General features: G+C 40.9%; 1 protein-coding gene across 10 annotated transcripts in view; it reads left to right on the top strand.

The window, feature by feature from the left end:
• Positions 1-25,809, top strand: part of PAG1 (phosphoprotein membrane anchor with glycosphingolipid microdomains 1) — a 119,042-nt gene that overhangs the window by 57,866 nt on the left and 35,367 nt on the right. For 3 of the 10 annotated variants that reach the window (XM_054058585.1, XM_054058582.1, XM_054058583.1), the window contains exon 3: positions 14,703-14,767. The exons of 2 other annotated variants lie outside the window; for them this stretch is intronic. The gene's annotated coding sequence lies outside the window, so the exon portion shown is untranslated. Of the gene's footprint in view, positions 1-10,846; positions 11,157-14,702; positions 14,768-25,809 lie in introns of those variants that run through there. 5 more of the 10 variants (XM_054058590.1, XM_054058584.1, XM_054058586.1 and 2 more) reach the window with 3 other exon arrangements.

A 25,809-nucleotide genomic window follows, 5' to 3' on the forward strand; every position in this document is an offset into this window, starting at 1 on the left:
CTTGCAGTGCTGCAGAGTCAAGGTCCTAATTCAGAGCAGGGACCAACCCAGCCATGGGGAACAAAACTTTTTGGCTGGTGTTACTGTCGCAATGGTATGGTTGTTAGCTGTAAAAGCCATTAGGAATTACTCTTCCATTCTTTCTCATTTATTGCTCCTGCCCTTTTGTGTAATGAGGGTATTAGCGTGGTTGCAATGCAAACCCATTGTGCAGGATCCTGCCTGCTGCTGTTCTTTGACATGAGCCTGCGTTTACTCCACGCTTTTTCTTGTGGCTTCTAGAAATTTGGATTTGCAAGCTGTAAAGGATCTATGTAATGCTTCTTTAGAGAAAGCCCAACTGACTGTGTATAATCTTAAGCCACTTCATTTATTCCGGTACTTTATGTTATCCACTTTCAGTAGAAGATTGCACGATTAACAGACAAAAACTTCAGCACTGCCAAATAGTTCCTTGCAGGACTTTTTTAAGGGAATTGTATGCAAAGCAAAGTTCCTCACTACTTTTCACCACTCATGAGTGTCTGTAATTTTCTGCAGTGTCAGGAAAAAACAGAAGATAAGGTCTTTGCAGCGAAAGGAGGTCTTCATATTGCACGAGTGTGGCTCTGCTTTGTTTTCATGCGTTCATCTACCCTTCTGATACTATTAGTAAGAACGTAAAATTATATGGAGAGGTAGGGCTTTTGCTTTTGGCTTTTTATGTTAAGGCAGAATTGAGGATAGCAAGAGGATGCTAAGTCAAAATAACCACATGTGAAACTCTTTCAGAACTAGCACCGAAATAAGAATGAGGCATGACAAGGGGTCTTGACCAAATGGAAGTGATAAAGCTGCAAATAAAAATACGAGGGATAGATGGTTCCTTGGAACTCCATCTGTATTGAAAAAGACTGTGTCAAGTGCAGGGTTTAAATTTTTTTGGCTGTACACTTGCATGGAACAGAATGTAGTTAAAACAATTCTTGTAAAAGCTTCATCCTAAGCAGGGAGATGTCTGGAGAAATAAATGACTGACACAGCACCACGGGTTCGTGGCGGGCAGAGTGGTAATGCCCATGCACGCTAGATTAGGTTCTGAGCTTTTCTACCTACATGAGGCCAAAATGTTTCTAATGATTTTAGCAGGGCACTATTGCATTAAAATCCATATAGGCAAATATAGGATTTAGAGTGGCAAACATGACGGAAACATAGGCTTTCAGATTATTTTCAGTGGTTTTCCTACTGCCGTGGTCATCTGAAATTATTTTGTAGTCATTTTGAGAGATGCTCTTGCAACATAGGTTAAGCATTAATGTAGCATTGCTTTGGTGTGCCTGGGGGATTTATGCTGTGTTGATTCAGTGATGAATCAAGTAGGCAATAGCCAGTGCTGATAGTGGTACTGCTAATGCTGTCAGAGGAGAGGGCTGGAATGGTCAGCAAGGGAAGGACAGGGATGCGGCTGCAGCAAAAGAGTGGCTGATGAACAGAAGCACAGAGCAGAAGTCAGAGATGGCAGATCACAGGTAACAGCAGAACTTAACTGGTCTGGTCTTTCTGTCCATTAACACTGGGTTTGTCTGTGCGGTTATACTGGATGGTAGATATATACTTTATCCAGTGGCATAACTTCATTTGCTTATCCTTTTATGCCCTCCCTCACGTTAAATATTGTTATAAAAACCCTAAATATCACTGTGGGTATTTTGCTTTTCAAAAAAAGAAGCTATTGGCAATTACTGCTATATCAATAAGAAACAATGTAAAGGCTATAGCATTTGACACCTCTTGTGCTTACCAACAATATTAAATTAATGCAAAGAATGACCTCCTATTCAAATAAACAAATATCTAAATTATCTATCTGCCTAACACATTCATATTTTTTTTTGCATGGAGCTTTACTTGGTCATAAGCTCATGAAACACAGGCAAGATTAAGAGTTGTCTGTGGATTTTTGGGGCTTTTTTGGTGGTTTTTTTGTTGTTTTTTAACCAGGATTTGGAATTAATGGAAATTCTGAGCTAAAAAAAAAAGGGCAAAACCACCCCCCCCCCGAACCACACTCCAAAGAAACAGCTTCATAAAAGAAGCAAAGAGGTTTCTCAGAGTGTGTACAAGACTTGTAGGTTTTTAAAGTGTATTTACCAGCCCAGTTGTATGTCTGTGCTAATGGGATCTCTTGGAGAAGATCTGTATATGACTGGTATTTCACATTCTTAATGCCTGCAGTTTATTTTTTGAGGGGCCTACACATATGAGATAAACTGCCCTTATTTGAGTTTATTTTCTCTATGTTCTATAAAATTAGGAAAGTAAAAAAATCAGGAGATCCACACTAGTTTTCTTGCTCTTTTGGGGATTACCACCTGTGATGCTTCCAGTAACAGGGAGTAGGAATTAGTTACCCAGGGTATGGTTTCCAAGCTGATGTTCCTAGGAGATCTGTCTGAGCAAAGATTCAGGCTTTGACTCCCTGTGACTTCTGATGTCTAGTACAGAGAGGATGCCAACAGCCGCCTTGAAAATCTGATTTTAGAAGTGATAGAAAACCAGAACTAATATTTTCTTTCCCTTCCTCAGACAGCAAAAGCAAAGGCAGGAGGGGTACCATTACCATTTGTTGAGCAATATTACTGAAGCACTTCGGAGGATGTGAGGCTTTCCCAAGCATGCTGCGTGTTTAATTTTTTTCCTCTGCTCCACTGATTTAAAATCATGGAATCATTGAATAGTTAGGGTTAGAAAGGACTGTAAAGATCATCCAGTTCCAAACTCCCTGCAGTGGACAGGAACATGGATCAGGCTGCCCAAGGCCCCATCCAACCTGTCCTTGAACACCTCCAGGGTTGAGGCAACCATAGCTTCCCTGGGCAACCTGTGCCGGTGCCTCTCCACTCTCATAGAGAAGAAGTTCTTCCTTATGTCTAGTCTAAATCTGCCCCTCTCCAGTTTATATCCTTACCCCTTGTCCTATCTCTATGAAATGTTTCCCCTGTTTGCAGGCACACCCATCTCCCTGGCTGTGCGGATTCCCACAGCAGTAACAAGTGATCTTGCCTGAAGTACAGATGCTCTCCACTATCATGGGATTGTCGCTGGTGTCTCAGAAGCAGCAATTAGGATCCCTGGAGAAGTTCACAGCTGGCTGCAGCTGCTCTAGTGCCTTTCTCACAGAGGGAGGAATGCACATTAAAAAGGAGAAAAACTGTAATGAAATCCATTAACAACTGTTAGGAAGGAAACAAGCTAGGGAAGATGAATTTTAGTAGAAGAAAAACTATTTATACAAAGCCACCTTCCATGTTGCAGTAACTTGACAGCTACAAAATGGGGTGTCTTCTCTTCCTGGGATTGTGCTGGATGGTAGGGCAGTGCAGGTGGGGAGCCCCAAATTTGCTTTCACTCTGACACAGCATGGAGCATCCCAGGAATGATTCCTGGCTCTGACAGGAATACTGCCCTGTTGGATGCTGCTTTCTCTCCGCTATAAAAGCCAGGCTCTGAGTATAGACGGTTGTGAATGATTGGGAGGAGGTGGATGTACATGAAGTATTCTTTACTTGTTCATCTCCCCTCAGGCTCAACGGAAAATGTTTTTCTCACATCCCTGTCCGTCCATCTGGTTGTTTTGATGTGGGAGAAAACACATGCTGAAGCCCATACAATTCCCATGGTTTTAATGCAAATGCAGAACAAGAATTTCAGGATTTAGTTAAGTGTGGGGTATTTTTCCTAAAGGCAGGCTAATGACAATTACCACTGCCTGTGGTGTGCAATTACATCTTCTGGCAAAACCTGCTCAATTAAGCAAATCCCATCTCTGATCTTTGTTTTAGGCTTTTATGCTAGCATCTTTCCCAGTTAAATAAGTTGACATAGGCAATACTTGTTTACTATTTTGTTCAGGGTATTGTGTCCAATGTGGGGTGCCTGAAGGTGGTGAATAGACTTCTGCTAACCTGCTGGATGTCTTAGCAGCTTATGTGAAAATGACAAAGGTCACATTTCAAAGATAAGATAAAATAAAAATAAATCTTGTCATTCACAAGTTATTGCATGATTCCTTAAGCATTGTGTTCGGTTCCTGCTGGCAGAATGATTTAAAAGGTTATTCCCCAAAACCAGAGACATACAAATGTTCTGGGAAGTCCTCTTTGCCCAGACAAGTGGTGGTCTGTCTCAGCAGCTTCCATTTGGTATTGCCTGCTTTATTGACCCATGGTCCTGTAGAGGCTTAATAATTACAGGGTAAAGTCTCCATTGCAGGTACTGGCTTTCATATCTCACAGGCTGGTGGAGTTGGAGGCGCGCTGAAGGCTGAGCCTCTGCTCGGTGGCTGTGTTTGATTCTTGAGGCTTGAGACAGTTTTCATGATGCTGTTGTTAGTTACTAAAATATACATATATCAAAATTAACTTCTGTTGCAGCCATGTTGCGTGATCAGGGCAAAACCTTTAAGAACAGATACAAGGGAGGAATTGGCAATTTCATTTATTTAAATTTTTGCAATTCCCACATTAATTACTGCTCGTGGAAACAAGTGGAAAAGGGGTTGAGTATTCTGCTTCAGTGGCTTTCTGCAGTAAAGATAAGTGCTTCTGGACTGAAGCTTCTCTAAATAGTATGAGTGTAATTTTAGCTGCTTAATTTAACAAAAAAATGAGAGCTATGAGAGAGCTCCCATGGTGGTCAGGCACCTCTGACTTACTGGGCCACTTCATCCTGAGAAGTGTTTATTTCAGATATGCCATGGAGTTGAAAGTTGACTTGAAAATCAGGGCAGGGTCTGGTTTTTTAGCACCCTTTCATAAGCCTGGCTTTATCAGATACTTGTGAGATTTGTTCTTTTTAAGTTTCTTTTTTAATTACTCTCTAAATTCTTAACAGTCCAGCCTCGTGAACCAGGTTTGGGTGAGGCTTTCAGGTGTGCCAGTATGTTCCAATCCATCCATGATGAGTGTGTCCAAGGGAGACCAGAGTATTTAAAGACAATGTAATATTAGATATAAAATGTGGTCTGAGCTCTTACAGGTAGTGTGCAGTCTAGGCAAAAAGCATAAAATCCCAAGCCAACAGTAGTAGTAGGAAGCTGGAAATGCCTTCTCTTACTGATCTGTTGTTCATCTGTTCCACAAGCTCTACTAATTTGAGGTGCAAGCAGGCTCTTTATGCTGGTTTTCTTTTTTCTTTTACACCTCTAACATAGGTCAAACTTCAGGCAATATTGCTAGATTTCAAGCTAATGCCACATGAAGCAGATGCTCAAGCAGCCAACTCACCAGCTCTCTGCTCTGTCCTGTGTGTACTTAGGACAACACCACAAACAGCCTTGGTAGCATTAAAAAAGTTTGATATTGTAAACCAACTTTATGTTTTGAGGGGGATTAAGGTTGTTCATCACTGTGAAGGATATAGTGATGATAATCAAAGAGACCAAGATCTGTTAACTGAATGTCTACATCCCATCCCATTTTTTCTGAAATGAATCTTTCAGTATTAAATACTATCTCAATTCACTGTGGTTAAATAAAATTTTCTGAATGGTTTCTTTTTTTTTTTTTTATTTATCCCTGGTTTAATGAATAAATGCTTCAGACATCTTTAGCACTGATTCAACACTTAAATGTGTGCCCAACAGTTTCTACAGAGCAGTAGCTCTTGTAAGAGGACTTGTATAGCTTATGCAAATACTTGCTTGTACAGAGAAAATTACATCTTAATAATTACTTTTTACGTAATGCAATTTGCTGAATACAAATAGTTTTATCTCTATGCTTTTGCTGATTATGGTGCCACTGCTCCTGGCATCAAAATTGGGATAATTCAGACAGGTCTGACAGGATCAAGACTCAGAAACCCAAGTCAGGCATAGGACACGGGATGCAGAGCAGTTGTGGCTGGTGATGAAATAGCAACACAGGTATCTTCCTTGTCAGCTGCTCTATTCCAACTTGTCAACAAGTGGCGGGAGGATGTAATTCTTTGTGCCTTGCATTTATAATCTCAAAATTAAATCCTAGAATCATAGGTGTCACTTCCATTTCCAGAACTTCCGCCCTCTAGTATCCTGCAGTCTACCCAATTATTTTGAGTACACTTTAATCAGATTTGACATTAAAAAAAAAATTATTCCCTTGTGCATTTAGAGTTTAGCAATTTGATTTAGATAATCAGATCTTGTCCATATATCTAAATAATTCAGGAGAGTTTCTCCTGGTTAGCTATAACAATATAGGATAATGGATTTGCACTATTTTTTAACCAAATCCGAAAACATTGGAATCTCATGAGTCAGAAAGAGCTTTGACCTGAAATTTAATTAAGGACTGGAAAATAGGAAAAGTGAGAGGATGCAGAAGAGGGTTAAACAAAAAAGAAAATCTCCGGTCATTCAAGACTGCTCCTGTTAAAAGGTCTGAAAAGCTCTTATCATAGAATAGTTGGACCTTATAAATTTGAAGATTAGGATGAGTGGGAAATGAAAATAGTAATGTGATTTCTTTCTTCCTTTTTAATAAAAATGAGCAAGCTGTAGGGGGAATAAAAGGCAAGCTCAAGTTGAAGGCAGCACATTTTGTAGCCATCCATGTCCTAATGAGTAGCATTAGGAAACCATATGTAAATATTTAGTCTTGATTGTAGCAGATTGAATAGTCTTGTCTAGGCTAAACAAGCCTAAATCTATCAAGTATTTGGGTGAAGCAACAGCTGGAAATTATGGTTACAACAAATTTGTGCACCTTAAATCTTTATAAGGCTTTGACTTGACTGCTCTAAGAAAAGACTTTAGATGCACGCTAGGTATGCCAAATTAAAATCCTCGTGACCATAAGTATTATGTAACTTGTATAGGTGATGTCTTCACCTAGTCAAGAGTCTTTAGTGGAGAACAGATCATGGACCCAAATGGTCTATGTCCAAGTCAAATACTTCAGTAAGAGAGCTCAATATGAATACAGCCTGCTTCAGCAGCAGAGGCAGTCTGGCATGTGTGTGTGTCTTCAGCATGCGTAGGAGACACACGAGTGCTTCCAGGAATGACAAGCTCCCAGCCAGAGAAGAGTATGATGCTTTATTAAGTGTAATTATGTATTTAGTCCCTGGATCTCCCGTAGATGGAGAGAACATGGTACAATCCGGCATTGGGCTCAGACTGGTGGAAGGATCTGATGAGGTGTATGTACCGATGACACGCAGTGCTACAAACAAAACTGCCACTGCAAGTAACTCTGTTTAAAAGTTAATGCAGGAAGGAATAGCAGTGACAAGTTTGACTGGGAAAACTTTAATTAAAGGAAGCCTAGAATAAACAGTGTTATCAAATTGGTTTGCATCAGCAGCTAATCCAAATTTAACTAAGATCTCTAGAGTTAAGGCTTCACTATCACCCGATGCAGCTTGAACAGATTTTTATTTGACTGGTTGAAGATTTGATGTAACACCTATTTAGAGAAGTAATTTACAAGTGTAACTCTTGTCTGTGTGGACAGAGATGCTCATAATTTGCTTAAAGATATTTGCTTTATATTTGTAAAGACTGAATTTGATATCAAGGTATTAGGGGGGCAGTGACTAAGTCTTGGTGTTCTTCATTGGAGAAAGAAACTCTTGCTCTTGTGTTTTCTGAAAACTAGATGTTTTACCCCTCTGTCTCTTAGTTGTAGATATAAAGTAGAAATGTGAATATGTGCGTTGTAAAAGCCTGTGAACAAGCCAGATTTTTTAGAGCAACAACGTACAAAAGAGTGGTGATCCTTCTGCAACTCCAAAGACACATAGTGCACCGTACAGCTGCCAGGATGCACGCTGTGCTCCTTCTTCTTGTTTTTACAGAAAAGATCTTCTCTGAAACTTCCATTTTGTGGTTCCTTAATCCATCCCTCCACTGAATGAGAGAATTCTTTTGCCACCTGAACTACCCTAAGCAGTATAGTGTTTTTATACTTTTTGAGAGATAAGGGTATGTGAGATATAGCGGTGAGGGACATCCTCAGATGGGTGATGTGCATCCAAAGATATTGGAAGTTAATTACTGTGGGATTGCACCAGTGAAAATGAGGTCATCTTCTGTACTTTTAAAATAATTGTGAGAATAGTCTGAAGGTATAACTTTTCACGTGATGTTAAAAAATAATGGCTAGATCTTTACATGCCATAGATGTGGAGAAAAAAGACAATAAAGCCTTTAAAATCAAAATCAGATAGGATCACAAAGATCCAGAGAGAAGGATCTCAAAGGAAAAATGTTATAAGCTATGTCATATAAACCAAATAGATGTAAATTATAAATCTCTACACATCTGCTGACTAATGAAATACTATGAATTTTGATTTTTGCATTTGAGTTTGTGTACACTAAGTAGAACATGAGCCCTTAAGTAAAATCTAGAGGTGTGAATTTTTAAGAGATGGAGTGAGATGGCACAGGCAGGCTGTAGCACTGTCCTCTGCTCCAAACCCAAGATTTCCAAGAGAACTTACTCTTCTCAGCTACCTCCAAGCCACAGTATAACATACATCAGACATTTTGCATTAGGCAGCCTATTGATGCTATGTTTCAGTTCCCAAACATTTCACAGTAAATGAGGACATTTATGGGAGAAGAGTTATGCTGAGGACCCCTGATTCAAGTGGACTAGAAACAGGAGAAGCAGAAAAAAGAGGGATGAATAAAGCTGGCCTGAAGGACATTGCTTTTGATTATACTTGACCTGTTTTAGTTGAAGTAATTTTGCTTGCCTTTAGCAACAAACATTTTCTAATGTATTTTTATCTTTAAATGTTGCATCCTCTATTAGTTATTGAATGGTGCGTGTATGCTGGCCTCCATGCAGTTCCCATTTGGGGCATCTGTTTTACTCTAAATAACTCAGCACTGTTTTTTTGAAAGGATAGATGCATATGGATTTTTGAGATTACTTATGTAATTCTGCAGAGCAAAAAGAGATCATGTTTGAGATCCATCAGCTGTGATACTGACCCTAGAAGTTACTCTGAAATATGTTTTAGATATTTATGTCTATCAGTGAGCATCTGATTTAGTTTATTGCCATGGAGTCATGGGGCTCTGTTGATATAAAGCAGTCTTGATCCTTCTTAAGTCCATTTTGAAAGACGCTTAAGACAAATAACTTGATCTTATTAATAGATATAATTAAGAGGTTTCCTTAAGAACTGTTATTAAAGATGTTATTAACTATTATTAACTTTATTAACTGTTATTAAGGGGACACATTCTAGTGGAGGGTGTCTCTGCCCATCGCAGGGGGGTTGGAACTAGATGATCTTTAAGGTCCCTTCCAACCCAAACCATTCTATGATTCCATGATTCTAAGAATACTGTTAGAAGAGGTGATTGCTCATTTACAGCTGTTCTTTTTCAGATTAATTTTGAATGTGAGATACAGGATCTTACTGGGCTGTTGCTATCCACTCGCTTTTTCTGAAAACAATGTTGACGTTTGGCCTCAGTGAAATGCTTTGAAACAAGTTATTTATATAAAAATTCCCCCTACATAATCTCCCTCTTATTTTTCTATCTCATGTTACAAGTTCATTTGTATTCATTTGAAAGTGGTGTATCTATGACTGTTCATTACTCAAGGTAACCCTTACGAGTTTCCCAAAAATTTAACAGTAAAAACGAGCCCTGAGAGCCAGGGCAGCAGTGATGGCTGCCAGGCCTCGCTGATGGTCTTCAAGCCTGACTTGCTAAGACCAGCTAAAAGGCTGAGATAGGGCCCCTGGGGGATTGCCAGCAAGTCACCAATTAATGCTAATTGCATGGGAAATTATTGTAACACTGCAATGGTTCATGAGGGAACTGGAATGAGTACATAGCTGTGCTGCACCCTAGGGCTGCGCGTCCCTTGGTGTTTGCTTCCAGAAGAAAGTGCATTGTTGTTCTATTCAGTTGCGATGTTTTAAGATCTCAGTTATAATTAATGTTGAGGAATCTGAAAAAGCTACCATCTATTGTGGAGTTAGGTTAGGAATGTTTGCATTAGAGTGTAAAATTCCGATTGGTTACAGCATCACTGACATCTCTGGAGCCAGATTGCTTCTCATTTTCTGATAGGAAAGAAAACAAACCTAAAGTTATGTAAAACGTGTGCAGCCTGCACTGGACTGTCCTTTCAAAACAAGAAAAATGCAAGCATCTGATTTTTCAAGGGCTTTCTGCTTAGCCTGTCTGATTTCCAAGGGGAGTTTCACCTAAAACTGAGATTCAAGATGCTGCATCTTCCTTCCTTCCTTCCTAGTGCCAGCTGTAAACATCTGTTGAGGATGTTATTCATTGTCTCATCCTACAGTCACTTGTTAAGACTGTGAAGCATTATGCCTTCTTGAAAATTAAACTGGTAATGCCATGGGGAGGGAGTGAACAGCCAACATGCTCAGAGGCTCTCCAGAGTGTGTTTTCTGAGTGATGTGAGAGCAACTGCTGTATCCATGCTCTGTTCCAGGGTTAACACCTCAGCAGGGAGGGGAGCTATCCCAGCCAGTTTGGAAGGACAGGCGGTGGCAGGTGGGATGTGTAAGGCACGCTGCTGTGTCATCGCACTGTGATTTTATCTCTGTCCTGCTCTCTAAAAGGCGGACAAGGCTTCAAGTCATAAACTGCATTTTGTGTAACTCCTCCCCTGTTTCGACTGCTTACTCATGCAGCCACCCACGGATCTGAAACAAAAATGTGCGAAGCAAGGCAGGGAGCACCCACACCAGTGCAGATTTCATCTCCCCTCTAGGCACCGCGGTGCCCATCCAGTGCCGACACTTGTCTTCCTCCTCCTTAACTTAACGAAGCTTTGGCTAATCATAAATACATAAGCATTTTTCTCCTGTCCGTTCTCATCAGTCTGTACTCCAAGAAGAAGAAAATAGAAAAGTCTGGGGCTGTACATGAGCGTGTCTTTGTGCCACTATTCATTCGGCGGGCTGACAGAGGCGGCATTGTTCACAGGCTGTGGCCAGCTTGGCAGCCGGAGAAGGTGGGGATCTGCGCCGCGCATACGGAATCTGCAAGTGGCCGAGGACAGGGGTCAAGAAACTCCTAGAGCAGTATTAACGACAAAAGGGAGTTTCACAGCACCCTGCTGATAGCTTCTTCTGGTGTCTTCTGCACAATAGAACCAGGGTCCTGGATGACGAGTCTTTGTTAATAGAAGGTAATGTTCTTGTTTTTATAGTAGCATGGTAGCAATTGCTGCTGTTTGGTTATTAATTAAAATATGAGTAATGACTGTGGGAGAAGTTGTGGAGTCCTCTCTACTCCTTCAGAGAATAAAGCTTCATGGTGGCATTGTGCTGCAGCTAAGGGCTATTGGAAGTTAGTCTTTTCCCCTTTATGCAGACTTAGTTTGTGTTAGCAGTGATGACAAAATCTTTATGTGTTCCCATCAGAAATAAAAGACCAGTTAGTCTCCTTCTCCAGCTATCTTGCTTTTTAAGCCAGAAGCTACGGTGTATATGCAATATTAAATGCATTATGCTAATAGGAATGCATTAACATATAGCCATTAGGCAAGGTAAATACTTCTTCCTATTATCAGAGAGAGTTCCTTCCTCCTGCAGGTACTCCCTGGGGTAGAAAACATCTTGTACAGTGGTAAAAAATTTACATTTGTTCCACACACTTCAGCAGAAAGAAAAATCATTGCTGCATTTATTTTTTTCAGCCACTTTGTAATTACTAAGGTTATCCAGACTGTGCTAAACAGATTATATGTTGTTGTACAGATATTTCTCTTGTATTCTTACTACTTAATGATATTTCTAGTAGTTTTTAAATTACTACTCTTTTCCTGGTTTTAAAGTAAAGGTATATTTTGTCTGAGCACTTTTCCAGCTCTCTTTGCTGTTCTTATTGCTGCCTGTGCCTTGTAATTGTTAACTATTTTTTTGAGAGTTGGTACAGCTATTTCGGGATGATAACGAACGTGGTCTTTAAAGTGCAGGCTTTGGAGCTGCCACTGTTGTTCATGTTGGGTGCCAGGTTGATGTGCTTTGGGTGAACGAGGGGACCCCAAACACAACTCCAGATCTAAAGCTCTTAATGTCACAAGTGAGATTTGAGAGATGTTGAAGGGGGTTGGTTTTTTTTTACTAAGGGGGCATAAAAAGGAGGAGAGTGTCATTTGTGTGCTGAAGGGCCTTACTGTCTTCTGCCAGAGTGTGTATGTAGCAGCTCTGTTTATTGCCTGTAACTCAGGAGAACACGACTCGTACCTCCTGTTTGCCTGATGGCACGTAGCAGCCCCAGAGGACACACGCCGCTTTTGTGCTCCTGTTTTGTTTTAATCTTTAGGGAGCAACTGTTTCAAAGAATAAACACATTGCCTTGTAGGAGAAACTCTGGAAAACATCCTACTAGTGACAGCAGCAGCCGCTGCTCATCACGCTGGATGTCCCTCTGCCAAAACCTACGGGGCTTTGCTGGCTGGCCAGCCAAAGGCTGGGAGCTGCAGGCTGTGTGACGGCGAGGTAATTGTCACAGTGGGCCAGTGAGCGAGGATGGCTGGAGCAAATAATGTTAATTCGTGGGAAGCTGCGTGGCAGTTAACTGCTTGCTCAAAACGTGGTACCTGGGTTGACTCTGGCCCTCCCCCTGGGGGTTTACAGCATCACCTTCGTGCAGGTGTGTGAGGTCAGCTAATCTGTATGCAGCCCCTCAGGTCACACCAGGCACCACACAGGCAGGTGATGAGACTCTTTACTCCTTCCATGGAGGCGTTCCCTGTGCATCTCTTCTTGCTGAGAGAGAGGAGTCCTTGACTGGGCAGCAGAGTGGAGGGTGGACTACATGCTTTGCCATTTGGGCATCGGCATCCTAACAATGCCCTTCCTATCAGACAGGCACATTCCAGACACCTGCTACAGTAAAGAAGGACATTTTAAAGTAACAATAAGCATATTTATACCAGGCTGGTTTTTTATCTATCAAATGAGGAATATTTAGAATCATAGTATCACCAGGTTGGAAAGGACCCACTGGATCATCGAGTCCAACCATTCCTAACACTCCCTTAAACCATGTCCCTAAGCACTTCATCAACCCCTTCCTTAAACACCTCCAGGGAAGGTGACTCAACCACCTCCCTGGGCAGCCTGTTCCAGTGCCTGATGACTCTTTCCGTGAAGAATTTTTTTCTGATATCCAGCCTGAAGCTCCCCTGGCAGAGCTTCAGGCCATTCCCCCTTGTCCTGTCCTCAGCCACTTGGGAGAAGAGGCCAGCTCCCTCCTCTCCACAACCTCCTTTCAGGTAGTTGTAGAAAGCAATAAGGTCTCCCCTCAGCCTCCTCTTCTCCAGGCTAAACAACCCCAGCTCTCTCAGCCACTCCTCGTAAGACTTGTTCTCCAGCCCCCTCACCAGCTTCATTGCTCTTCTCTGGACACACTCCAGAGCCTCAACATCCTTCTTGTGGTGAGGAGCCCAGAACTGAACACAGTACTCAAGGTGCGGTCTCACCAGTGCTGAGTACAGAGGGAGAATAATCTCCCTGGACCTGCTGGTCACACTGTTTCTGATACAAGCCAAGATGCCATTGGCCTTCTTGGCCACCTGGGCACACTGCTGGCTCATGTTCAGTCGGCTGTCAACCATTACCCCCAGGTCCTTTTCCTCTGTACAGCTCTCCAGCCACTCTTCCCCCAGTCTGTAGCACTGCATAGGGTTGTTGTGCCCCAAGTGCAGGACCCGGCATTTGGCCTTGTTAAACCTCATGCCATTGGCCTCGGCCCAGCGGTCCAGCCTGTTAAAATCCCTTTGCAGAGTCTCCCTACCCTCCATCAGATCCACACTTCCTCCCAGCTTAGTGTCATCTGCAAACTTGCTAAGGGTGCACTCAATGCCTTCATCCAGGTCATTGATAAAGACATTGAACAGAGCTGGACCCAGTACTGAGCCCTGAGGAACTCCACTTGTGACTGGCCTCCAGCTGGAGTTAACTCCATTGACCACCACTCTTTGGGTCCGACCATCCAACCAGTTTTCAACCCAGGAGAGTGTGCGCCCATCCAGGCCAGAGGCTGACAATTTCTGAAGCAGGATGATGTGAGAAACTGTGTCAAAGGCTTTACCGAAGGAGAGAGAGAGAAGTGAGACCCTACATTAGGTTCTGTAGGTCTGAATGATTTTCTTGTGCTTGTCAAGAACCAGCAAGTGTGGAAATTCCAAATCAGAGCTGATCTACACAAGCCAAAAAATGAAACCAGAATAATTAAAGGGGGTTGCAATTCACCCACGTTTTTCAGTGGATGCTTTACTATAGGCACTCTTACCTACAAATGTTGTAGGTTAAATCAAAATTGGTCTTTCATCATTGTGATACACTGGTTTACACTGGTGTAAAACCTATTAGTTTAGTTTTACTGCTGTATTTTGACTGGCAAAAACAAAGTTTCATTCATTATCAGTTTTAAAAAGTGGAGCAAATGTGCCTCCAACACATAAAATAATCATGCTTAAAGTTCGTTTGCTAAATGCTGCATGCCTCATTTATACAGTGACTTTTATAACCCATTTCCTCTGGAGTATATGACACTAAGCGGGCAGGGTCAATTTAAAATAGATAATGTTTGCTTACACAGTCAACTTTCATCTATTGTATATGTTTCTATAAACAAAGAAATGCAGCAGAGTTTGTGGTGGATATAAGCACAGGCAGGGCCTTTGCAGTAACTTCTTCACTGGCATTTCATCATTTTTTTTCAGCACAGAAGCATTTGCTTCTTCACTGGGAGAGCCTGTATGAAGACCTGTGTGGACGGTACTGTAAGGTAAGGAATAATCCCACTGAGAGATAGGGGGGGGTTAAGTTCTTCTTCCTAATTTTGCATTGCTGCAGAGTTCCCATCTGAGAAGTTGCTTCACTCTGCGTCTGATTTCTTCTCAGAAGGACTTGAATATGGTGGTCCTTCATTGTTTGGTAGCAACAAATGTGTGAGCAAAATTAGCTGTTTACTGTGTAGATTATATTATGTCTTAAATGCTGTTGAATTTCACTGTTGTGTTTAGGTTCATACGTGTACCCTTTCTCTCCCATGAGCTCCAGACATTTTCTTTGCAGAAAAGATCATGCTGTGTGTCTGGTTTAACTTTTGATGCAGCAGGTCCCCGTGCAGCATCACTTGCAGAACTTTATTCAACTTTAGTGTTAAATTAAAACAGGAGAGTCCATTGTGCTTTCTGATGCCCAGGAATACCATCAATTTGTGGCATTCTCCTGAAAGCTTTAGTGTCACCTTTCCTTCTGAACTTCACTTGTCTCTTCTCCTGCTGGGTTGCAGCCTCCACCATCTCTGCAGTCCTTCAGTCATAGTGCACTTAAGGCTTTTATCTGCAGGCAAACTGGTGATCAGCAAACAGCATCATTCTTACTTCTTTTCCCAGAAGCCATGACTGTGGTGTTTTACTCTACCTCACACAGCGAATGAACAAATAAATGGTCAATAAATGAAGAATCTACTTGAAATGCAATGATTGGAAATTGTGTAGCTCTTCCAGTTTGGGGGCCTCAAAGACAGGCTTTCACGCAGTGCTGGGCAGATTACACAGTCTACAAGGACGTTAAAAAGTCCAGCAGTGTTTGTATAGTAGAGCTGTGCTGCTTGTTTCCTTAAACTGCTTGTTTATAAACACGCAGAATATTCATCCTAATCATCTGTTTCCGCTGTATAGTAGGTACGGGAGGAAATACCACAGAGAGCCCTGTCACTAGGAAAACGCATCATTTGAATGTGCAGTATAAATATTTTAACTAACCAAATGTAAACCCTGTTCGGCCTTTTGGATGGGAAGACACTGTCACAGTCAAAAATGAAGTGGTGTAAGAGTGACCCTGTATAGATGAGATACAAAATTGGGTTCACACATTTTGGTAATCAAAACAGAGCCCTTAATGAATTGCCTAGTGTGAAAGGAATTACAAACACAAATGTGCCTGACACAAGAGAGTCGGAAGTCACTGCTGCATTAATGTTAGAAGGGAGGACTTTCAGGATTCATGGGAAGTCAAGGTCCGTGGGAAGGATGATGTGAGATGAGAGAGATGAGATGTTGAGAAATGTGAGATATAAGAGCTAGAGAGAGACTGGAGACCCTGGTGGAGAATCTAAACTGTTAAGTATGCTCTGAATATCCATGCTCCTCTGAGCCTCTGGCTATGGCTTGTATTCACTGTGCCAGGATGGTCAATTAGAAGTTTCCAAGGGTTAGAAGATGGTAGAAGCAGCCAAGATACTAAATACATCAAGGAGCACCATGCTGTGGGGTTTTCAGTTGGTGGATTCAAAGGGAAGCGGAGTTCTTAGGGAGCTCAGAGTGGTTGCTCATTAGCTCTGCCTACACTGGCTTCATAAGTGCTTGAAGACTTAAAATCAAGCGGGATCAGGAGGATTCTGTATCCTATGCTATAGCCCTATTTTTCAGGACCATATTCAACAACAGAAGTTAAACCTCATGTCTGGTTTCTGTCAAGTGCCACTTGACCATACTGCGCAGTAGATGCTAAGAAGTAGACCCTAAATGGTCTTTGCACGTTCGTCAGCTTGCTAAACAAAAGAAACAACTGGAGATGATTTCATTGACTGTGTGTTCTAGCCTGTGAGTTGTTGATATCAGAAAAGGAAGAAACAACACGGAAGATTTGACTAAACTCCATGGATTACGAGAATCTAGTTAGATCTTATTTCTGTAGATGCATGTCTATGTAAATGCCCCAACAAGTAAACTTTCATTACTGGAATAGCTGAAGGATTTCTTAAAGCTGATTTTTTCTTATATTACCAACAATGGGTAATACATTAACATCTGCTTCGTGTTTGCTGTTTCTTTGTTCTAACAGCTGGAAATTTACATTTACACATAGGCCTCAGAGCTAGAAATGTCATTCCCTAAGTTAAAAACCCATACTGATTTTTGTCATTCTCCTTGTTAGGAAAGGAGAACTGGAAACACAGGGAAAAGACAAATGGGAAGGGTAACCCCCAGATGATAACTGCTTTCAGTTGGAGCAGAAGTCAATCGTGTATAGCATAGTGTCGTAGTGTCATTGTCTACCATTATTAAAGGAATTCAGCTGTAGGCAAATGAGCAAATCTATTAAGAGTAAAAATTACCCAAAGAAAGTAGAAGAAACCAAATACTTAAGTAATCAGTGAACAGAAAAAAATACAATAGCACTTTTTTTTCAGTACAGAGGAAATAAAAGACCCTTTTTTGTGTGGATGAGAATAACTTTGACATTATCCTTGAATAAAACTTCTGCTGCTAGAAAATAAATCATTTTATGCAATAACTTCATGTAACTATTCTCTCAAATATAGATAGTCCAAATCTTATTTACCTCCCAGACAGACATATTCATTTTCATGGGGAAGCATGTGTGGATTTAAAAGCAACGATTTCATTTTTCCCTTTAAGAGGAGGTAGCTCATATACATTTGCTAATGTGCTGTATTGTGCCTTTTTTTGCCCCCCAAAAGGGGGTCTAAAATGGCTTGATTCAGCACAGGGAAAAGGTAGGAACAGGTTACTTTGTAATGCTGAGTTCATAGCATTGTTTTCCTAAAAGAGAATAGCATTATTTGAAGAGGGGTATTAGATGGCTGATGAGAGATAGGGAATTTAAGAGAAGGGAAGAGAAGTGCAGTGGGAAAATGTTTGGAATGACAGTGTAAACTTCAGGGAGGAAGGGAATTAGATAGAAGAATTTGTGAGAGTGGGAATAATAATGTGAAGGGGAACAGCCTGTGCTTGTGAGATCTTTTGGCCTAGGTTTTGAAAAGAATTCAGAGTAAGATCTTCTGTCTCCGTCTTTTTTTGGGAGGGGAAATGGGAGCTTTTCCATTTATGGTAAAGTGGAGTAATAATGTCATTGCCCCAGCTGTTAAAATATTTTAAAGTCTACTTTGAAATGATTATTTATTGGAGTGTTATAGTCTGTTGCGGCAAAAGAAAAGAGAGAAATTTGAATCAGTCCCCAAAAGAGGGGTAGAAGTATGATTTAGGCTTCCCTAAGAGTGTGTGGGACTGCCAGACCAGTCCAGCTTTTTCTTGCTTACTTTAGTAAGAGACTTGTTTTTAGGAAGCCTCTTTGAATATAGCTGCAACTGAACAAATCTCAAGGTTCAAATCTGCAAGGGGAACTTGGAAGCCCTCATCAAAGCCAGGAATAAGTAAGATCCATATTTTGAGTCTGAAAGTGCCGCCTGAAGGTGGTTTTGCAGAGAACATGGGAACCACAGCATCCCAAGCATTCTCTGGCATACGCTTAAGAACTGACTTGTGTAAGGCAGTGTTTCTTTGGAAGGTGGATGGGCTATGCAGGAGCTCCCATGCCAGTTATCAAATTCATATCTACGTATCGTTCCAGATGAAGAGCTATAACTTTCAGCATTAGGTAAATCTATCTGTGAGATGAATTTATACTTGTGCTGTCATAGACTGTCAGTAGCCTTCGACAATCCGCTATCCTCAGGCTAAATTGGTTTCTTAGTTCTGCTCTTGTGGCACAGCCAATTCCATTTCAGTATATGTCAATTAAGGAAAGTATGCTCTAATAATATTTAACATTTACACAGCACCTCTCATCCCAGAGTACTTTATAAATCATGTATATTCAACACCAGTGACCTTTCGTAGTCCCTTGAGAGCAACCGTTTTACAAAAGCAATACAAACTATAAGAATTTTTTTCTTTAGAATACTGGTGGGAACCCATTAATTACAGAATGAATTATAAGTTCCCTAAGCTACAGCTTCATTTTTTAAAGATTTTTATTGAAATTTCCTCAAGATAAGGGTCATGATCCCACACTTTGTGTACACCATGAACAAAGAGCTAATCTGTCTTTCCAAGACTGGTCCACTGAAAGCATTTCACTCTTACTTCTAAATGAACAGAAAAGTATCACTACCTCTTTACCTTGGCTTTCATTTTATTTGTGAATTGTCACCTTCCTGTAGGATCTGCCCAAACTCCTATAGTCTGTATTCCCCCTCAGCTGCTGAAGGTCCTCCCATCTCAGTGTGAGAGGTACAGCAAAACTGATACATCACAAACCCTATTTAACTGCTTTCAAGGAATTCAGATGTGACTGAGCTTGTGGGGTATCAGCCTGAAGAAATTCAGCACGGCCATGCACTGGGCCAGAATATGCAGAGGAGCAATGAGCAAGGCCAAAGGAACAAGGAGGAGGAAGGCAATGGCAATGAATTAATCTTCCTGGCTTTCAGTGCCCCTTCCTGTAAACATTAAAAGAACAATCCAAAGCCTACTGAGATCTGTTAGTGTCTGTCTCTGCAGCACTAGAGCCGTGGGGAATGGCAGTGGTCAGCGAGGGAGCATGTGAGGTCTTTGGTCTGCCTCGGGCATCCTTCTTGTGATGTGCAGAGACTCAGCTTATGTGCAGAACTACCTTGGCAGGGACAGATTTCATCTATTTACTTTAAGAAAAAACTCCAGGGGAGCCGCTTTCCTTAGTTTTGAAGAAGAAAATAGATATGCAGCCTCTACTACTACAGTATTTGCCAAACCAGCCGATCTAGAGGTTAATTTTGGCCTTATTTAATCTGTTATTTTGAACAGAAGAACAACAACATTTCTATTTTAGTTGTACAATTCAGCAAATGGATCACAAAACCACAGTTAACTGTGAATGCTATGGATGGTAACTCAGTTAATAGTAGATTAAAAGAATCTTCAGGTTTTCAGTGTATTGTTTTGCTATTTATCTCTCTTTCTAGCTTGTCTGTGCTTAATGTAGTTTATTCCATTTAGGAGCATTGCTGAGACAAACGCCATTAAGGCAGGCATTATAGTCCTTGTTTTGATTAGCACTCAAGGCCACTAGATAATGATGCTTTTAAAAAAAAATCTCTGATTTCTCTCATGGTCATTAGCACTGTGATCACCAGCAACCTTCCTACGACAGTGTAAATCTTTTTTTTTTTTTTTTCCTCTTTATATCCCAGAGCCAATTGTGAATGCCTTTAATGTAGTTGGTGACATTTGAACTGTAACATTTTTCTCAAAAATAACAGTTCTTGCTCTTTCAGTGCTCATGCTGGTAAGAAATCTGTTCTTTGTATGTAAGACTTGGGGTCAAAACCGACCATTGCTAGCTAATATTTTGCAAAGCTATTTTATCAGGCCAATTTTCTTTCATTTTATTTTGTGATGAGGCTTTCTAGACATTCAGGTATGTACAAGTCCTTCTCAAACAACACCCTGACCAAAGATGATATTTGCACCACTCCTACCAAGATGGCAACCAGTATAGGACCATTTTAGTCTTGGACTGATAGGGCAATTAAAATAATTTCCTCACATCACATTTAAAACAGTGACATGTAATTCTAAGACAAAACCTCTCAGCACCTCTTCCCAACATTCATCTACACTCAGAGAAAGAGCAGCTGCTAGTACATGCTAATGACTTTTGAGGATGAATGGCTGTTTTAGGACATGTTATTAACTCCACGCAAATGGGTGCATTTTCCATCCTTGTATACAGTTGACCTCACACACTGTTCCATTTACAGGTGTTAGTTTTGTTAACCAAAAAGAAAAACAAGAAAAAATGAGTTTAATGACTTGGGTTTGGCATCTTGAAGGATGGAGAACGTCCGTCTGTAATTAAATGCTCTGGCCATATGGACCAGACCCCTCACCTCACAGACGCATGAAGTTGAAGCACTCTAGGGACACAAGGCTAGCCAGGAAAATTAATATTTGTAATAACATAGCTGACTCACTTTACCAGTCTTGCTGTGTGTTACCCACTATAAATGAGTACTGGTGTACTCGAAAAGAGGCACTCACCCTAGTCTTCATTCTTTACTCCTGAAGACCAAAGTTGCGCTGTGTTCTTATTAACTTGCCAGCCCCAGGCGCAAGAGCCCAGCAGCCTCCAGAGGTCCTTTCAGCTCCTCCTGAAAGCTTCAGAGCATGCTGAATGCTCATTTTCATGAACGTATTTCTATGCAGAGGTAAAAGTTGCTGCTTTTCTTTTTTCTCTTTTACTCCTGAAGAGGAAAAAGATGTGTGCACAAAAAAAACATGCAGCATATGGAACTTTATCATAGTCTTGCTTTGGCTTATGACTCTCTTGTATTACTATTGACAGTGTATTTCTGGCTATGATCCCCCAGCTGCTGCTCCAGTGTGTGGGGGATGAGTAGCCAGGACTGCCCGCTTTAGAAAATGTTAGTAGTATTTTTGGATTCTTTGTCATTATTTCCACCAATATAAACCTCAGCACAGAAGCCCTTTTTGCCCTTTTATCGTACTGCAGCTCAAGTCACCTAACCTGTACTCCTTGGGTTTGGGTGTTTCTTGGTGAATTTTTCTCTCTAGAGCATCCAGTTCTGCTCTATTCCTACTGCCCCCATTTAGCCCCTTTTGATCAGCAGCTAAACAACGGACAACTTCCTTATCTCCCAGCCTGCCCCCCGCACCGGGGGGAAGTGGAATCAAAAAAGATAAAGAAGATAAAGAAGGTTGTTGAAATAGAAACCACTTTAATAAAACAACAGTAATAATAATAATGATGATATACAAAATATACAAAGCAAATACTCAGTGTGGTCATGGAATACGCACTGCCAGCAGTGACTGGCAGAAAGTGCACACTGCAAGCATGGCAGCTCCAATGGGCTGATGTCACTGCTGTCGCAGAGAAATCATGAAAACCCTAACAATCCAGAGCAGCAGCAGGACTCGAAGCACCATAACAAGTGGGTCCTTAAGGGATGGGCAGCTGTCAAGCAGAAGGGCCATCCCAAAAAAATTTCTTGCTTTTATAGGGAATGTTACATTTATAGCATAGGGTACTTCCTTTGGTCTGTTTGGGTCAGCTGTCCAAAATCAGCTCCTCCAAGCACCTGTTTACTTGGAAATGTAGAAGTCCTTGGGTTCCGTGGAAACAGCATTCCATGGATGACCACAAAACTAAACCAGAATGTATTATCACCTTTGTTCCCACGCTAAACTTAATGCTTTAGATGCTGAAAAATGCAGTTACTTAGAAATGTAGCTTTCTGAGAATACTGATTCAATCCTAGCTGAAACCAGGACACCTACTATTTGTTTTTTCTCACCTTGCTCAGAGTAGGTAACTAATGCTACAGTTAAAACACCATTGTGATAGTGCACTGTACCTGGGATGGAAACCTCCTTGTCTCAGAACCACTTGTACATGAACCAGGATGAAGGATGAGCTTCAGAGCAGAACAACGCTACTCTTAATATTCAACAAGTCACCACACTAACTTGATTTGGCCTGTTATTACTTTTACCTAGATAGTTGCTTCAGTTAAATTAAAAGCCATTTCCCAATTTCTAAACAACAGCAGTGGACCAGATCTCTGAAAGATATTATCATAATAAAATCCATTTAAAAATATGTAAATCCTCACTTGTGAATTCCTGATAAATGGACATAAATTCCCACAGTTCCTTATTTATTTAATTTATATGCCATTATAACTATGAATGAGGCTTTACAAAACCACAGGGACACAGTCTTTGCCCTAAAGAGATTGGAGTTGAAACTAGACGCAACATATAACCAGCGGCTTCAATAGACAAAGCAGGATTACACCAAATAAAAATTATTCATATTGTGTATAGTGTATACTTGTGATAATACAATTATTTGGAAAAGACCTGTTTGTCCCCCAGAATATGGTGATTAATAACAAACCTCTGGAATAAAGCCATCATTAGTGTTTGCTGGTTTAAACCAGAAAACCTGAGACACTAATGACTAATCATTTCTTTCCTAAGGGCAATTTAATTGAAGAGCTAGATTTAATGGAGGCAATATTCAGTGGCATTATTTGATTTTCTGGATGCTGTGGCCTCTAAGGATCTTCATTCCATTTTTAGACCCTTTGTCTAGACTAATGGCATTAAGTTTGCTTTCCATGTTTTATTACATGATGATGGTCGAACCTCTTGGAGGTTTTATTAGGGTTTCCACACTTTTTTCACCTTTCATTGTGGGTACACAGCGATAATAAGATTTCTCTGACTTTTAAGTAAAGAAGCGTTTTACTGCATACATGTAGAGCCCTTTTTCTTCTTATTACAAATACCTGTGTAATAACTCATTTCTGGGGAATAAACCGTAATTGTGCAGTACATAATCATTTGAGTGTTCCTCAGCACAAGAGGCTACCGTCCTCAGGTAAATGTTGCATGTGCTTGTATAAATCCTCAGGCTTCATTTTGACATTTGACTATCTAGACCTTTTGTTTAACAGGACTTTGGATAATGAACTGAGGTTTTATAGAATCATACAATGGTTTGAGTTGGAAGAGGCCTTAAAGATCATCTAGTTCCAAGTCCTCTGCCATGGGCAGGGACACCTCTCACTAGACCACGTTGCTCAAAACCCCATCCAATCTGGCCTTGAACACTTCCAAGAAGGCTGCTTTCACAACTTCTCTGGGCAACCTGTTCCACTGCTTCAGTACGCACATAGTGAAGAATTTCTTCCTAAGATCTAATCTAAATCTGCCTTTTTTTCATTTTAAAGCCATTGCCCTTTGTGTTTTCACTGCATGCCCTTGTAAAAAGTCCCTCTCCAGGTTTCTTGTAAGCCTCATTTAGGTAGCAGAAGGCTGCTGTAAGGTCTCCCCAAAACCTTCTCTTCTCCAGGCTTAACAACCCCAACTCTCTCAGCCTGTCTTCATAGGAGAAACACTCCAACCCTCTGATCATCTTTGTGGCCCTCCTCTAGAATCACTTCAATAGGTCTGTGTCCTTCTTACATTGGGGGCCCCAGAGCTGGACACATTGCTCCTGATGAGGTCTCACCAAAGCAGAGTAGAGGGGGAAAATCACCTCCCTCGACCTTCTGGTCATACTTCTCTTGATGCAGTCCAGGGTACAATTTGGCCACTATTTCCATAGCTTTTCTGAAACAGAACTCATCTCATCTGCTCTCCAGAAAAGAGGAGCAGGTAACACACTGGTGGTGGGAGCAGTGCTGACTGAGCAAGGAGCAAAGGGAAAGCTCCCCATCTTCTCAGCCCCTTTGGCAGGCAGTGGTCGGAGGGTGTTCCATAGCAATTTCCTTAGATATGAAAGAGGATTAGTGAACCTGCTCACCTACCCCACAGGAATCTGCTGTGGCTAATTAGTCAATATTTGCACAGCTCTGTGAAAACGCTTTAGAAGTGCCAATTATGAATTATAATTATCTTGTGAAGATGATTGGGAGTCCATGTTTGCATGTTGATTCAGGCCATGGGAGTAAGCTTTTCAAATAACTGCTTTAATTTAAATGCCTTACCTATTCCTTATCTCTTGTAGGGGGTGACTGGTTTTTAGGATGATGAGAAACATTAGTTTACCCTCAGGAAAGACCAGGTCTGACTGTTTTTAATAATGAGTTATATACTTATTCACAGCAGGCAAATTTACAAACAAAGCAGGACATGCTCCAAGATCGATTCTGTCTTTTTGGCAGATGGTTTTACACAATAGGCATCAGAACAAACCTGCTGAGACTTCAAAGCAAATACTTCTATGTAACATTGCCATAAGTCTGTTAATACAGTGGCAATTCCTGTTTTAAACTGTGCAGAGCTCCTACTTTATTTATATCCTATCTATTTACTGAAGTATAATAGATTTACTCTGGGAAGAGCCTCAGTCTCAGCAGATTTACACTGAAGACTGACATGTAAATTTCAACTTACTTTCACAAAGTAGTAACTAACCATTAGGACTAACTGCAGGACACTCAGCTGTCTTTTCCACAGCAGCACACTAGTGTTAAAGACAAAGCAAGAGTAGCCCACAAAACTTACAGTTTTCAAAATTCCTGGAATCTTTCTGTTGCAGCAAGAATACTAAATGTATTTTTCTTAAGGTTACTGCATTTTCTTGTAGCTTTATAAATGTTGCTGGTCTCTCTAACTAGATAATGAAAGGCTTTATTATTTAGTCTACTTTTATGTAAATTAGTAAGGCAAATAGTTGCCTATAATGCAGGTTTAATATTTTAGTGTGTATGTTAATGTTGCATTAAATAAAAGGAAACCTAGAGTTGCAGACAGTTCCACAGAGGGGACACAATACTGCCTGCAGTTATTATACAAGAGCAACTGGTAACAGAATGGAGCTAGAAGTTCCCTGTATACCAATCTGTTTGCAAGAACATGAAATGTTAATGGGGAAAAATGAACGCTTTGTTTAAAAATGTTCATGAAGGGAGAAGAACTTTTCTTTTTTTTCCTGAATATGGGTCTTTTGACAGTTATTTGCTAATCTTGCGCTTACACGTGCATTCTGTAGCTGCATAGGGATGTTCGACACAATGTTGATATGAGCCCACACATTGATGCTTCAGCGGAGGGGGCTTAAATATTCGTATGATGACTAGGTTAATGTGGTCTTATTTGCACCTAAGCACCATCAGATAATTAATCATTACAGGATCTGTGGTAGTAAACCTTTCTGAAAATCTGGCTATTCATTTCTTCTGCCTGCCAGCTGGAAGGAGTGTGATGCTCTGGCATTGTTCTGCTTGGCAAAAAGTGTTCTTTTGATATTAGACTAAAATGTTTTATCTCTACATAAACCCTTATGTTTTTCTGGGAAGGATTTAGTGCCAACATGAGAATGCAAATGAAAACTAAATTTAGGCAAGTATCTACAAGGCACCTTCATGCCCTGTTTTAGTCCATGGTGATCAGATCCCCCTTCGGCTGCCCATGCAAAAGTGGCTCATGCCATTTGAGATGCCCTGGGACTTTTTTTTTAGTCTCTGATAGCTATTTTAGAAGCATGAGAGTTTTCTGCAGG

This window comes from Cuculus canorus, chromosome 2 (genome assembly GCF_017976375.1).
Source record: "Cuculus canorus isolate bCucCan1 chromosome 2, bCucCan1.pri, whole genome shotgun sequence".
Lineage (NCBI taxonomy): Eukaryota > Metazoa > Chordata > Aves > Cuculiformes > Cuculidae > Cuculus > Cuculus canorus.